Here is a 14,662-nt window from a genome sequence, read left to right as displayed (position 1 = left end):
ATTTCTCTGAAATATCATTTCACTTTTTGATCCAGAGATTTTTCATAGCAATTTTTATCTCTCCATTTCTCAAAGTATATAGTGTTTAACATTGGCATGATAACAGTATAGAATACAGTCAAGGATTTATCAATAGGTAAAGTAGAAGGAGGACTTGCATACATAAAAATACAGGGAACAAAGAAGAGAATGATCACAGTAATATGGGAGGCACAGGTGGATAAGGCTTTAAGCCTCCCTTCCTGATGAAAATTCTTCAGTTTTTATTGAATAGTCCCATAGTAGATGAGTAAGAGCACAAAGATGACCACATAAATTATTGTATCATTGACAATAATGAGGCCAATAATGTGTCAGTGCAGGCAAGTTTTAATAAGGGATAGATGTCCCTTTAATAAGGGTGGATGAAATGGTCAGTGACATTGGGGCCACAGAAGGAAAGGTTATAAAGAAGGATAGTTTGAAGTACAGCATGAAAGAGCCCTACAATCCAGTCCAAAGACAGTAGCAAAACACACACTCATTTATTCATAAGTCAAATAATTTAAGGGTTTGCAGATGGCTAAATCATGGTCATAAGCTATGACCACCATGACTAAAATCTCAGCACCCAAACAACTTAAAAGCTGACATATGCAATCATGTAAGTAAATGTGTTACTTAAGATACACAAGGTATTGGCAGAACTTAACAAGAAAAACAATCTAATCTGGCCAAAAACTGGGGAGAAGAAATAAACAGACATTTCCTCAAAGAAGAAATACAGATGGCCAAAAGGCACAAGGAAAATAATGCTCCACATCACTAATTACCAGGGAGATGCAAATCAAAACAACGAGATAACATCTCATGCCATAGAGACTGGCACATATCACAAAGAATAAGAACAACCACTGCTGGCATGGATGTGGAGAGAAAGGAACCCTCTCATTCGCTGTTGGTGGGAATGCCATCTGGTCTAGCCTTTTTTGAAAAAAATATAAATATTCCTTTAAAAACTGGACATTGAGCTCCCATATGATACAGATATACAACTCTAGAGAATACAATACAATAATGCCCTCTACACTCCTATGTTCATAGCAACACTATTTACAGTAGCCAGAATCTGGAAACAGCCCAGATGAGTGGCTAAAAAAAATGTGGTACATCTATACAATGGAATATTATGAAGCTGTAAGAAGAAATGAAGTCACAAAATTTGCTTATACATGGATGTATTTAGAGACAATTATGTTGAGTGAAATAAATCAGGAGAAACATAATCACAGAATAGACTTGCTCATAAGAAAAATAAGAGACAGTATAATAATAACAGACAATAGAGATGAGAGTTGGAAGGACCAGTCCAAGATAACAAGCGTATCACTAAGAGTAGTAAGTGCAGTTAGAGATATAACTACACTAACAACTACCATGACAGTAGAGAAATACAATGCCTGTCTTAAAGACAGGCAGGGGATGGAGAGAGGTAGAATGTGGGTGGATGATGGTGGTGGAAAGTAGCACTGGTCAAGGGAATGTACATTTCATGGCTGAAACCCAATTAAAACATGTTTGTAATCATTGTGCTTATTAATCCAGATTGTCCAGTTATCATGAGTGACTCACAGGTCCCTGAGAATGTTTTAAAGACTAATCATAAAAAAATGAAAAATTGTTTGTGGTTTAATGAAAGACTAAATCCATAATTTATACTTAATTTCTACTTATTAAGAATTATGACTTTTGGGGCCGGGCGGTGGCACTAAAGGTAAGGTGCCTGCCTTGCCTGCGCTAGCCTTGGACGGACCGCGGTTCGATCCCCCGGTGTCCCATATGGTCCCCCAAGCCAGGAGCGACTTCTGAGCGCATAGCCAGGAGTAACCCCTGAGCGTTACTGGGTGTGGCCCAAAAACCAAAAAAAAAAAAAAAAAAAAGAATTATGACTTTTTACATTCTAGGGATAGAAAGAAACTTCTTTACCATCATTGCAATTCTAAAGATACTTATTTGAGCATTTAAGTTTTTTCAAGGATTCTTGGAAAGTTACCGTAAAAGAAGTTTTCTGGAAAAAGTTAAATTACAAAATACTTACGAATAGTTACTAAAATAGACAAAAACCTCTGAATAACAAATGATTAAATAATAAATCAAAAAATGAGATGAACAGGAGAAAAAAAATACCCCTAATAAATATCTGATAGAATGCTGAAATATGCCAATAAAAAAAGAACTGCAATAAAAGCTTGCTTACTGAAACATATCTTGAGTCCAGAAAAATCACTCTAATGACTTCCAATATTGTCACATCATTCTCAAATTTTAACAGTTTAACAAAGTATATATATGTTGAATATCTTGTATGTGTTCCCTTAACAGCTATAACCCTTACTGAATATTCTCTTATACAGTGATGATTTTCCCCATTGTTTTATCTGTTCTTCTCTTCGTGATCTGTTCAATAAGGAATTGTGGTAGAAGAGTCCCTAGATTTAGAACTTATGTTAGAACCAAGTTACGGGGATTGTAGGACTTGTTCCAGCTATCCCCATATGCACCAATAATGCCATGAGGCATTGTTCTGCTTTTGCATAGGCACATTAAAAAGGGAAAATACTATTCATACAGGCAAGTTCTTATCTAATAGAAATTGTAACACACAAGTCTTGTAATGCAGTGGGACCTTACACCATGAATATTGTCATAATGACCTAGCTCAGGCATCAGAAGAATGGGCATTGTCCATTCAACCCTGAACCAGAATGCCATCTACGAAACAACCACAGTTGTCTATAATATTTTCTGGGAGCAATCATCTACTATTGAAGACCCTAATGCTGTCCTGGCATTGACCTACTCCAAAGAGAGGTCCCTTAACACCGAGAAGACATAACAACAACTATCTGCTTTCAGGTCAGGGATATCCACATTGCCCTCTAATTGTGAGGTGAAACTAGACGACACTCCACATCATCATAACTTCGATGTAGAATATGCACAGATTCCAGGATTTTTAACTACAGAAACCTGACACCAACAACAGCAATTGTGCAAAAAAAAAAAAAAAAAAAAAAAAAGGTTTATTGGCACTACAGTCAATGAGTTGGGTTGGACAACAAGTATGCCTGGAGCCTAAAAATGATCTTATGCCAGAAAACTTCAGGAATAAGGTCTCCTTGTATTTAGGCCTAGGCTTTTCTTTTCCATGTTTCCCATATTTTGCTATGCCTATACAAACAACAATTGCCACTCTAACACTGTTTTTTCTGTACTCTTATCCTTAAAAAAAAAGAAAAGCTTATTAAATCTTCTATGAATTTATTTTATCAATAATTTCCCTAAATGTCAATGGACTGAATTCCTTTAAAATGACACAGAATAGTGGGATAGATGTGGGATAGGAAGCATACAGGAAATACACTTAAACAATCCCATGATAAACACAATATTAGAACCAATGGCTGAAAGACAATTATGCAAGCTATGACAGATAGAAAAAAGCATTGAAAAATATACTGGTTTCAAATTATATAACTTTTAAACTAAAGAAGATAATAAAATATAGGAAATTATATGTTTACCAAGGGATCAATGACCATAAGATTTAATTATCATCAACATATGCTGATGAGGGGCAACAAAGTTTATAAAGCAACTATATAAAGAGATCTGAAGAAATACATCAAAGGCAGCATTCTTATAATTGAACAGATCATTAATAAATGACCATTAGTAAATAGTCATTAATTAATGACTGGGAAGAACATTAATAAAGAAACAATAGAGGCCAGAGCAATAACGCAGTGATAGGGTATAGGCCTTGCACACCGCTGACCCAGGAAGAACCTCGGTTCGATTCCCGGCATCCCATATCGTTTCCCAAGCAGGAGCGATTTCTGAGTGCAATGTCATGAGTAACCCCTGAGCTCACTGGATGTGGCCAGCCCAAAAACCAATAAATTAATTAATTAATTAAAATAAAGAAACAATAGCCCTAAATGAGCAACTGGAAGGACTGGATCTAATAAAACATACTATTTTTTATTTTTTGTTTGTTTTTGTTTTGGAGTCACACCTTGTGATGCTCAGGGATTACTCCTGGCTCTGTGCTCCAAAGCCTGGCAGGCTCGGGGGACCATATGGGGTGCCGAGATTCAAACCGGGGTCAGTCCTATGTTGGTTGCATGCAAGGCAAACGCCTTATCCCTGGACTGTCCCCCCCCCCAAAAAAAAAATATATATATAAATGTACATTATTCTCCTGATTCATGGGATATTCTCTAACATAGATCACATGCTATAAACAATCCATAAAATAATAAAAATTAAAATAATGCCAAATATTGTCTCAGACCACAAAGCCACAGATAGAAATCAACCATTAAAATGTCAAAAAACTGGGCCCGGAGAGATAGCACAGCGGCGTTTGCCTTGCAAGCAGCCGATCCAGGACCAAAGGTGATTGGTTTGAATCCCGGTGTCCCACATGGTCCCCTGTGCCTGCCAGGAGCTATTTCTGAGCAGACAGCCAGGAGTAACCCCTGAGCAACGCCGGGTGTGGCCCAAAAATCAAAAAAAAAAAAATGTCAAAAAACTAAATACCTGGAAATTGAACAAAATACTTCTAAATAACATTCATATCAAAGATAAATCAAAATATTCCTCAAAAGCAATAGGATAAAGACACCAATTAACAGAATTTATGAGATAGAGAAAGGCAGTACTGAAAGGAAATTTTGTAGCTAATCAAGCAGGAAAAATAAAAAAAACTCAAATTAACAAGCTAATCTGTCAACTAGAGAAACAAGAAAACAATGCATCCCAAAGTAAATAAAAGAAATAAAAGCATGAGATAACAAATTGGCCCTTGCTGCACTCAAATAGAACTTTCCCAAAAAATAAAAAACATTAAATCTATGAATTTGATTATCCCTAAGACTTTAAGCAAAGGACAAAGTAATTGAGTAAGACAAGATAGAATGTTATTAATGGCCAAGGAGTTTGGAAATTATTCCAGATTAGAGCTTTTAAAAAGCTAGTCCAGCCCTTCCTGGAGCAGGATTTTCAGCCAGCACTGGTGGGCAGCTGGCAGGCCTCCGCATTTGCCAGCGGCCTGTTGGCCCGGCCTAGTGTAGGGGGGCCCGGACCTGGGTCACCCGACCCCCCTCTCCCCCATTCCTCCGGATCTCCAGGTGGGTTCCTGGAAGGAGTTGACGGGGCACCCTGGGTTTTCCCCACTCCCAGGCCGGGTCTGTCCGGAGACTGGCCTACGGTGGGGCTTAAATCCCTGTCCTTTGGGCTTGGGAGGGTCTCTCTCCCTTCCTGGAGCAGGATTTTTAGCCGGCACGGTGGGCAGCTGGCAGGCCTCCGCATGTGCCATCGGCCTGTTGGCCCGGCCTAGGGTAGGGGGGCCCGGACCTGGGTCACCAGACCCCCCTCTCCCCCATTCCTCCAGATCTCCAGGTGGGTTCCTGGAAGGAGTTGATGGGGCACCCTGGGTTTTCCCCACTCCCAGGCCGGGTCTGTCCGGAGACTGGCCTAGGGTGGGGCAGAGAGGGTGGAGTTTGATCTGGTGGGTGGCAGATAGCTACTCAGCTATACTCAGGCTGTCACTGGCAATTTCATACCAGTCTACATTTTGCAAACTGCGCAGGGGCACTACATATGCTCCTCCCAACCATCAGTACCCCAGATTTACCCTTCTTAACTTCAGTAACACACAGTTCTAATCTCTGACCTAAGACATACAGTAGATCTAACAAATCCTAGAACTATTTAGAAGGACACAAATTGAACACATATTGAACACATATATCTTTTGTATATTTTATGGGTATTTTCTTTAACTGATATAACTCTCTATATATTCTTCTACCATGATGTTTATATCCACTTTTCATCTTGTCTTTTCTTTGTAAGCTGTTCAGTAAGGATTGTTGGTGGAACTGTCCCTCAGTTTGATGCCTATGATTGAACTATGTCATGGAAATTGCTGGTCTTGTTCCTATTGCCTCCAGATGCATCAATAACGCTTCATGGCATTGATCCTTATTTGCCTAGACACATTAAAATGGGAAAACACCATACATACAGATAAGTTCTTATCTAATAAATCTCAGTACAATGTACCTTACACCCTGAACATTGATATAATGACCTGGCACAGGCCTCAGAAGAATGGGCATCCTCCATTCACGCCAGAACCAGGCAAGCTATCTACGAAACATCCAACAGCTGGAAGCAGTCCTCTACCAGCAAAGACACTACCAAGGGTCTGACATCGACCTCCTAAAAAGAGACTTCCGTTTACACTGAGAAGACGTGACAACAACAATGACCTGCTCTACAGGACATGGTTCTCTCTATTGCCCCTTAAGTGTGAGGTGAAACGAGAGGATGCTCTGCACCATCCTAACTGCAATATGGGATATGCAGACTCCAGGATCTTTAATACATAAGCATGATACCAACAACAGAGACTATGTGAGGAATGGAGGTATATTGCCACTACAGACGATGACTTGGATTGGACAAACTAGTTTGCCTGGAGCCTAGAGTCAGTCCTGTGCCAGGAAACTTCAGGGGTAGGGTCTCCTTGTATTTAGACCATAATTTGTCTTTCCATGTCCCTTATGTTTTGGTGGGCCTATGCAAACAAATGCCACTTTAATACCATTTTTTACTATGTTCCCTTGACTCCAATCCTTAAGAAAAACAACCCACTAAAACTTTTGAGGTTAACTTAAACTAGTAAGCATGTACATGGAACTAGAGAAATATACTTTGCCCTCAATGTTTAAGGAGTTACATAAGTCTAATGTCTTTAGATTATATGGTGTGCTGCTAAGAAATAGTATGTACTACAACTGGGGATTTGAGGGACAAAGTAATTGTATTGTACATGGGTTCAGTTTTGTTTTTCTTAATGTTCTTTGGCTGAAAGTTCAAGGCTGGGATATCATCGATGGGACTACCGAGAATTCTGTTTATGGGTGATTGGGCTTCCACAGTAACTTTACCCTGTCCTCTTTCTTTGCATCTTTGTTGTCATAATTAAAATAAAACAAACAAACAAAAAAAAGCTAGTCCATGTTTGGAATATTATTCACAACAGAAAGATTCAAATTATCATTTTTTCTAAAGTCCAAAATATTAGATCAATAAATATTATGTTCTACTTTGATGCACTCAATGTTGATAACAGCTTTTTAAGAATTAAGTACTTGGCGCTAGAGGTAAGGTGTCTGTCTTGCAAGTGCTAGCGTAGGACAGACCGCGGTTCGATCACCCAGAGTCCCATATGGTCCCCCCAAGCCAGGGGCGATTTCTGAGCGCATAGCCAGGAGTAACCCCTGAGCGTCAAACAGTTGTGGCTCAAAAACCAAAAAAAAAAAAAAGAGAGAGAGAGAGAATTATGTGCTTGATCTTGATCATGTCATTGTTGTGATTCATGATTGGAAACTTCAAAATGTTTTCTTACCAAAATTCACATTATTGTGGAAAAATTGTTTTAATCTCAGGACTGCTTTAGTCAAACAATTTTACAGAGTAAAAATTATGTGAAGCTAATTACATATACTAAATATTAGCATTAGTTTCTAGGAATTATTCAAAAGAGATGCAAAATATATATAATTTGAGAAAAAAGATTCTTACTGCAAATGTCTAGTTAACATTAGGAGTCTCACTATGTGTTAGTGCAAATGATGTAGCATAACAAGGTGAACTTTGAAAGCAAAAATAAAATAAGCTTAGAGTATATACCTGCATTATTTATTTTGTAATATCTTTATGTAATTATTTGTGAGCACTTGGACATTTCATAATTTTCATAAATTTAACTCTCAAGGACATGTCAAAGATATGTTTGTATTAGTTGCCTCAAATAAAGTCATTTTAGAATGATGGGAAAATCCTATTTTTCCCAGAGAAACATAAAATAACTTTGTAAGAACTTAGAAATTAGTCAAACTATACAGCAACCAAATTCACATTAAGAGTGATAACATTTTATTGCATGACATACAGCAATATAATTCAAAGAATCCTAGAAATAGAATACAGTGACTTGATCTAAAGAAGTAGTTCTTTAGAATAGTGTAAAATAGAATACAAGTTTTATTCTACACATTTACATTTTGTGTTAATTTCATTCGAACAACTAGTAGTACTTATTATAATTTAGTGTTTATATAGAGGTTCAACCCTAAAATTTTCATATTTGCTAAAAATTAAGTTGATGATCATGCTTTCCTAGCAATGAATATTTTAAATATTACAGTAAAATATGAAGATAAACACAAATCTTACTAAACTAAACTTGGCATGAAAGTATAAATTAATGTACATTATTAAAGTTTAGTATACCATAAGAAATTTCACAGAAGAAAACATTGTAGATTATTCATTATGCTATACCATATATGTGTATCATCTTTCTATGAGTCATGATCTATGACATTAAATAACATACATTATATCAGGAAAACTCTTATTAAAAGAGCACTCAGTTTCTAATTATCATAAATCCTTTGGAGAAAAAGAACAATTATTTCAGCTTTGATTTATGATGTTGAATATTTCTCTTCATAATGAATGCCATACTTACTGACTACTTGATATGACTTTTCTTTTCCAGAGTTTCTTCATAGCATTTGTCATCACTGAATTTCTCAGGCTATAGATTAAGGGGCTCAACATAGGTGTTATAACTGTATAAAACAAACTTAATGATTTGTCGATGGGAAAAGTTTTCATAGGTCTTGCATACACAAAAATACAAGGAACAAAGAAGAGAACAACCACAGTGATGTGGGAACCACAGGTCTGGAGGGCTTTCCGCCTCCCTTCCTGATTCAAGTCCTTTAGAGAGTGCAAGATGACAACGTAAGAGATGATTAAAAACAGGAACACGACACTACAAATCATTCCTCCATTGTCTACCACTAAGATACCAATAACATAGGTATCCGTGCAGACAAGCTTCAGTAATGGATACATATCACAGATAAAGTGATCAATGACACTGGGGCCACAGAATGGGAGGCTATAAACAGTGCTAAGTTGAACTACTGAGTGCAGAAAACCTCCAACCCAAGACACTATCAGTAGTACAATACACCCCCATTGCTTCATAATAACCAAGTAATGTAAGGGCTTACAGATGGCCACATAGCGGTCATAGGCCATTGCCAACAGAATAAAGACCTCCGATCCACCGAAAAAAATTCTCTGTAAAGAGCTGGATCATACAGGATTAAAAGGAGATAGTATTTTTTTCAAAGAATAAGTCTGCAATTAATCTGGGGGTGATGTCTGAAGATAAAGTGGCATCCATAAAAGATAAAGTAGCAAGAAAAAAAGTACATTGGAGTGTTCAAGGATTTACTGAATGTTACAGTCACAACAATCAGGAGGTTGCCCACCATAGTCAAAAATGTAAAAAAATGAGACCAGAACAAAAAGAATTTTCCTTCCCTTTGGATTCTGTGTGAGGCCCAAGAGAACAAAGTAAGTCACGTTGTTCTTTGATTCCATCTATCCTTTACAGATGCCAATTTCATATCTTAGAACTTTATAAGACGAGAGAATTTCAAAGGTATTATTTTTTTAAATTTCATGTTAGTTTCATTTCAAAAATGTTAAGGAGTATATTTTTCTCAATTTTTTCACACATTGCGATTGCTGAGTTAAATTAAACTTAGTTCTCCACTCACAGTTATAGGACATGTTATGAATAAATTAATTACAGATCAATTATAATAAATATCACTATAAATACAATTTCCCATTTCTAAAATTAAGGATTTTATGATCTTGATACTTGCATAAACATAATCAACCTTAGAAAGAGGGCACTAAGTTTAGTAAAATAGTCAAAAAACACAAATGCCATATAAAAATCAAATACTATCTGATCTCACTCGTATGCGCTATATAGACAACCATACAACTGAAAGAACTAAAGAAAGCAAAATTAAACCTTAAACTATAAAAACAACTAACAATCATCAATGTGGAAGACAAGACAAGGGCCTATTATATGGTAAGTGATATAATTTTTTCAGTATAATTATATGATTGAGAATAAAACGTGTTGATTTTTATGATGGGAAACTGAACTTTCCATAATTTTATTATGCAATGTGACTTCAGTTAAAATGTTAAAAATAAAAAAAAACTAATATGGCACAGGAAAAAATATCCACATAATACTAAGAATCAGTGTAAGAATTAACTAAATTGGAATTAGAGGGATAGTGAAAGAAACAGAATGCCTGTCTCGAACACAAGCAGGGGATAGGGGAGGAGGGAAATGAATGACAAATACAGAATTGCACCGGTGAAGGAATGGTATGCATTTTATGATTAAAACCTAACTATAACATGTTTGTAACCATGGTGTTTAAATACAGATATTTAAAAAAAAAAAGAATGCCTCATCTGAGTTTTTAAAGTTAAAGAAAAAAACAGAAGAGGGAAAATATATTTCATTATGGTCTTGTGGCTACAAGAGTATAATATTTGAAAACCATTCAAGTTCATTTATATATTTAAAGTTAGTAAATTTTAAGGTAAAGTTCATTCTTTTGAACTTTTTTATACTTCATAAATGCTTCAAAATAACTTTTTCTTGGGAACTTTAATTAAACTTATTTCCATTTTATGAAAAATACATGCTGAAGCTTTTCAAATCCTAATGTATATCTGCAGCCCCTATCTCCCCTGCCCTTATTTAAAAATATAAGCATGTATTATATCCAATATTGGGTTTCTACAATTTATTGCTCAGAAAACTTTTTATCTTCCACAATCAAGAATATACATTCTCCTTGTTATTAGTTGTTATTAACAATTACATGCAATTATTTAATAGTAAATATGATACCGTTAACTCACCATGAACTTACATTAGTTATACTGATAAAATTAACTTTTTCATTAATTCTACTCATAAAACATGAACATTTCCACTTCTCTTACTGTCTTCATACACACTGAACTAACCACATTTCTGTCATCTTTGCACTTGCTTGGGTTGGTTTGGTTTTAGAACCAGATTAGTGGTTCTCAGAGCTTATTCCTGGCTCCTGCGCTCAGAGGTCACACATGGAGAACTCAAGAGAGCATATCTAATTCCAGAGATGGACTCAGGCCAGGCAAATGCAAATCAAGAAACTTATCCACTCTACTATCACTCTAGAACCCGTGTCTACATTTTAACTAGGCTCCCCCAAATTCTTCCAAAGCAGCACAATGATGATCATTTTAAAATATTATTCTAACTACAGGACTCACTAACGCAAACTTCCATAGTAAATTTCAATGAAATACTCATAATTTAATGTACCACATGCAATATTTACAATCAAACTGACCATCTCATTTAAGTGATGAAGAAATTGAACTATAGGAAGCCTGACATTTCAGTCACATCATGTTTAGAGAATTAAAATCTAAGATGCATTTATCTCAAAGATGATTTGACTTTTTATGTAGGGAATTTACACAATTGTAGTCTTGTTTCCATAATTTACTGTCAGTCTTACTTTGTAGAGATTTGTTCACAATCTGCTGAAAAACTTTTTAACTCATTCATAACGTATTCGTAACTCATAACTCACTTATTAGCTTTATTCAGAAAGACAATAAAGAGCAAAAAAGCATTACTCCTTAAAGATTTGTTTTGAGTTAACTAATCAATTTCTCTATAGATGTACTGACTTTTCAAATTGCTTTATTAGCACTATGGACACTTGAAAGAAATTTTTTAGCATAGCCCAAAAATCAAAGGTTTGCCATAGTAGGAAAAGTTATTTAAAAGATAAAAAAAACATAACTGTGAAATATACAGCCATCAAATTTCAAAGAGATTATTTTTCCCAGTTACTTTTTTTCAGAAACTTTAAAATAGATAAATATCGTTTAGCTATTTTGCCCTTCTCATTCTGCTGAGATTGTAGTCAAACTAATAGAAATTGTGAGAGACTTGTGCTAATTTGTGTCAGACCTTAAAGTCTACCAAAAACCTACCTAAATATTAACTTTTAAAAGCATATCATCCTCTACCAATAGAGACAAAGATCATGATATAAAGAACATTTTATCCCTCTAACTTTTATCAAGTGTTTGAGCTGGAATCACTCCAAACTTACTCTTATTTAATTAAGTTCACTGGGGCTTTTCATAAAACTTTAAAAGCACATCTATATGTAATAAAAATAATAATAGATCAAATTAGATAATTATGTCAGAGAGAGGTAAAAAAATTCTAATTATTATGAGGCATTTGCCCTTTATGAATAAAGTAACAGTCAACTTTCTTTGTTCCTTTAATATTTAAAAAATATTTTCCAAATTAAATTATATGTCCCCAAGAGTTTTCCTTGTTTATTTAACATTGTTTGTATTCTTTCTTGAAGTATGGTTATCTGTGTTAAAAATTTATTCAATTTTTTAATTTTAGAATAACTAAATTCAGGATACATAAATGAGTACAAAAATTACCAGGTCAATGAAAACATTAAATATCATACTGTGTTAATCTTATATTTTAATAGGTCACAAAATGATATCAACATTATGATTATGATTTTGTTTAGTGTCTATGAAGCAACATACTAGTTACAATGACAAAAAATAAGACGAAGAATTCTACTATGGAAAACATAACCAGGAAAGACTGATAAAAACAGATATTTAAACTGAACTCTATTAGCACTACTTTGTGTAATGTAATGCAACATTGAAAATGTCTGCATTTTTATCCCAGTCAAGGCTTTTTTACCAAGAAGCACCAAAAATGGTAAGGACAGAGAAAAAAATGTATATATTAAAATAGAACAAATAAATAAAACTGAGAAGAAAAGGTATTCAAATAAAACAAGTGCTGGAGGAGGCTACCTGTATATTTAGGAATACACATCTTAAGATGTATTATTATACAGGCATTGAGCTTCCATAGGCAATATAAGACTCCCAATTAAGTCTTTTGATATATTCTTGTGGGGAGTAAAAGCCAAGGTACTTTTCGTATCACAGGCCTTGGATTTGAGTTTGAGACATGCTTTGCGGCATTACGGGACCTTATAGTGTCCATGAGCTGGGGATTTTGCTGAAGCTGATTCCTGTATCATGCAATAGTCCACGATTTGGTGGGGGTGAGAGAGGCCATCAGCATGAGTCAGCAGGCGTGCTGGTTGTAGTTCTTTGCCGAGGCATGAGAACAAGGACCCAAAGGTGTCTTTCACTGAGGAGCTGGAAGGTGGTCAGTTGGGGCAGGAGGTCGGTCTTGGTGCCTACTGAGTTAGGAACTAAGGCTAATCAAAACCAGACCACAGAGACTGTGTGTGCAGCCTGTCATCCTTACCCAGAATAGCACCAGTAACACAGTATGACACCATACATTTTTGTATGGGCACAGTAAAAAAAAGGGGGGGGGGGGAACCATAGACACAGAAACAAGATCTTATCTTCTAGGGATAAGAACTCACACTTTTTCTAGCAGAAGGGTGCCTCCCATCCTGAACATGTGTCATGTGGATACAACGCAGTCTCCAGGAGATTGGACAGTGTTAGTCCAATCCCAACCCCAGATTCCAGATGTAGAACTGATACAGCTCCAGGCGACACCACCAGGAACTTAGCTCCTTTGGGAGATTTAGAACACTGCTCTTGCACCAACTTGTGCCAGTTTTGATATGACAATGAGGAAAGGACAACTTGACCTAAGATCAGGTTGTCCTATCACATCACCTAACACTAAATGGAAATCAGAAGAGGTATTGTCCTTTGAACTGTGAAAAATAACAGCACCAACAACAGAAAACTGACTTTGACAACCGTGACTGAACAGAACCTACCTTGGGACCAATAAGGAAAACCCTACCCTAGGCTGTAGCCCAGGACTCCAACAACAACAAGATGTCTTATTGCAGAGGCCCAACTTGGAAAACAGAGACTGAGCAGAACCTTTGGATCCATAATATCCTAGGCTTCGGCTTAGAGACTGAACGAAAACAGGGTGCAAGCGTTACAGAAGACTGAACACAACAACAATGATGGATAGGAACCTCTAGAATTGTAAAGACTCTATCCTAGACCCTGACCTATAACCTGCACAAATACCAAGATCGCTAGTTACAGTGGCTTGATTTTCTCACACACAACTGAGAGGAAAATTTCCTGGCACCACAAAAAAGCCTTTGGGATGGGGTAATCAGTATATATGAAGCCAGGGGTTGATCCCATGTTGGTATGCTTCAAGGATGGAGAAACCCTGAATCTCTTAGGCCACGGAATTCCCTTTCTTCCCCAATGCTTACTGTGCCTATGCAAAAAAAAAAAAAAAAAAGTGGTGGGAAAGCCAAATCCTGCCACTCCTACTTTTTCTTGTTTTGTTTTGATTTGTTAGTTTTTGACTTTATTTTCCTTTTTTTTTTCTTCCACTTTTCTCCTTTTTCACTCTTGTGGTTATTTGGTGATTTATTTTTATTTTTATTTGCCGGGTGCATTTTTTCTTTTTTCTTCTATTCTTTTCCTCTCTTTCTTTTTTTGATAGTTGTTACCAACTTTTTTCTCCCTTTTTTCTTATCCTTTTTATCTCCAATGATGGTGAAATGGATGCTCAATCAACAAGCTGTAAAGTGGAGAACACTTGCACTAGCATTCTGGGGGGTAA

At 36.1% G+C, this 14,662-nt stretch overlaps 2 pseudogenes; both read right to left on the bottom strand.

Moving 5' to 3' along the window:
* Window positions 1-19: 19 nt before the first annotated feature.
* LOC126018609 (olfactory receptor 4A47-like) lies at window positions 20-1,971 on the bottom strand (annotated as a pseudogene).
* A 6,615-nt stretch (window positions 1,972-8,586) lies between these two features.
* Window positions 8,587-9,519, bottom strand: LOC126017788 (olfactory receptor 4A47-like; annotated as a pseudogene).
* Between the last annotated feature and the right edge of the window lie 5,143 nt (window positions 9,520-14,662).

The sequence above is a fragment of the Suncus etruscus genome, chromosome 9 (assembly GCF_024139225.1).
Source record: "Suncus etruscus isolate mSunEtr1 chromosome 9, mSunEtr1.pri.cur, whole genome shotgun sequence".
Classification (NCBI taxonomy): Eukaryota; Metazoa; Chordata; class Mammalia; order Eulipotyphla; family Soricidae; genus Suncus; species Suncus etruscus.
Note: the sequence above shows the minus strand (reverse complement) of the source record. Positions and strands in the feature narration are given on the sequence as shown.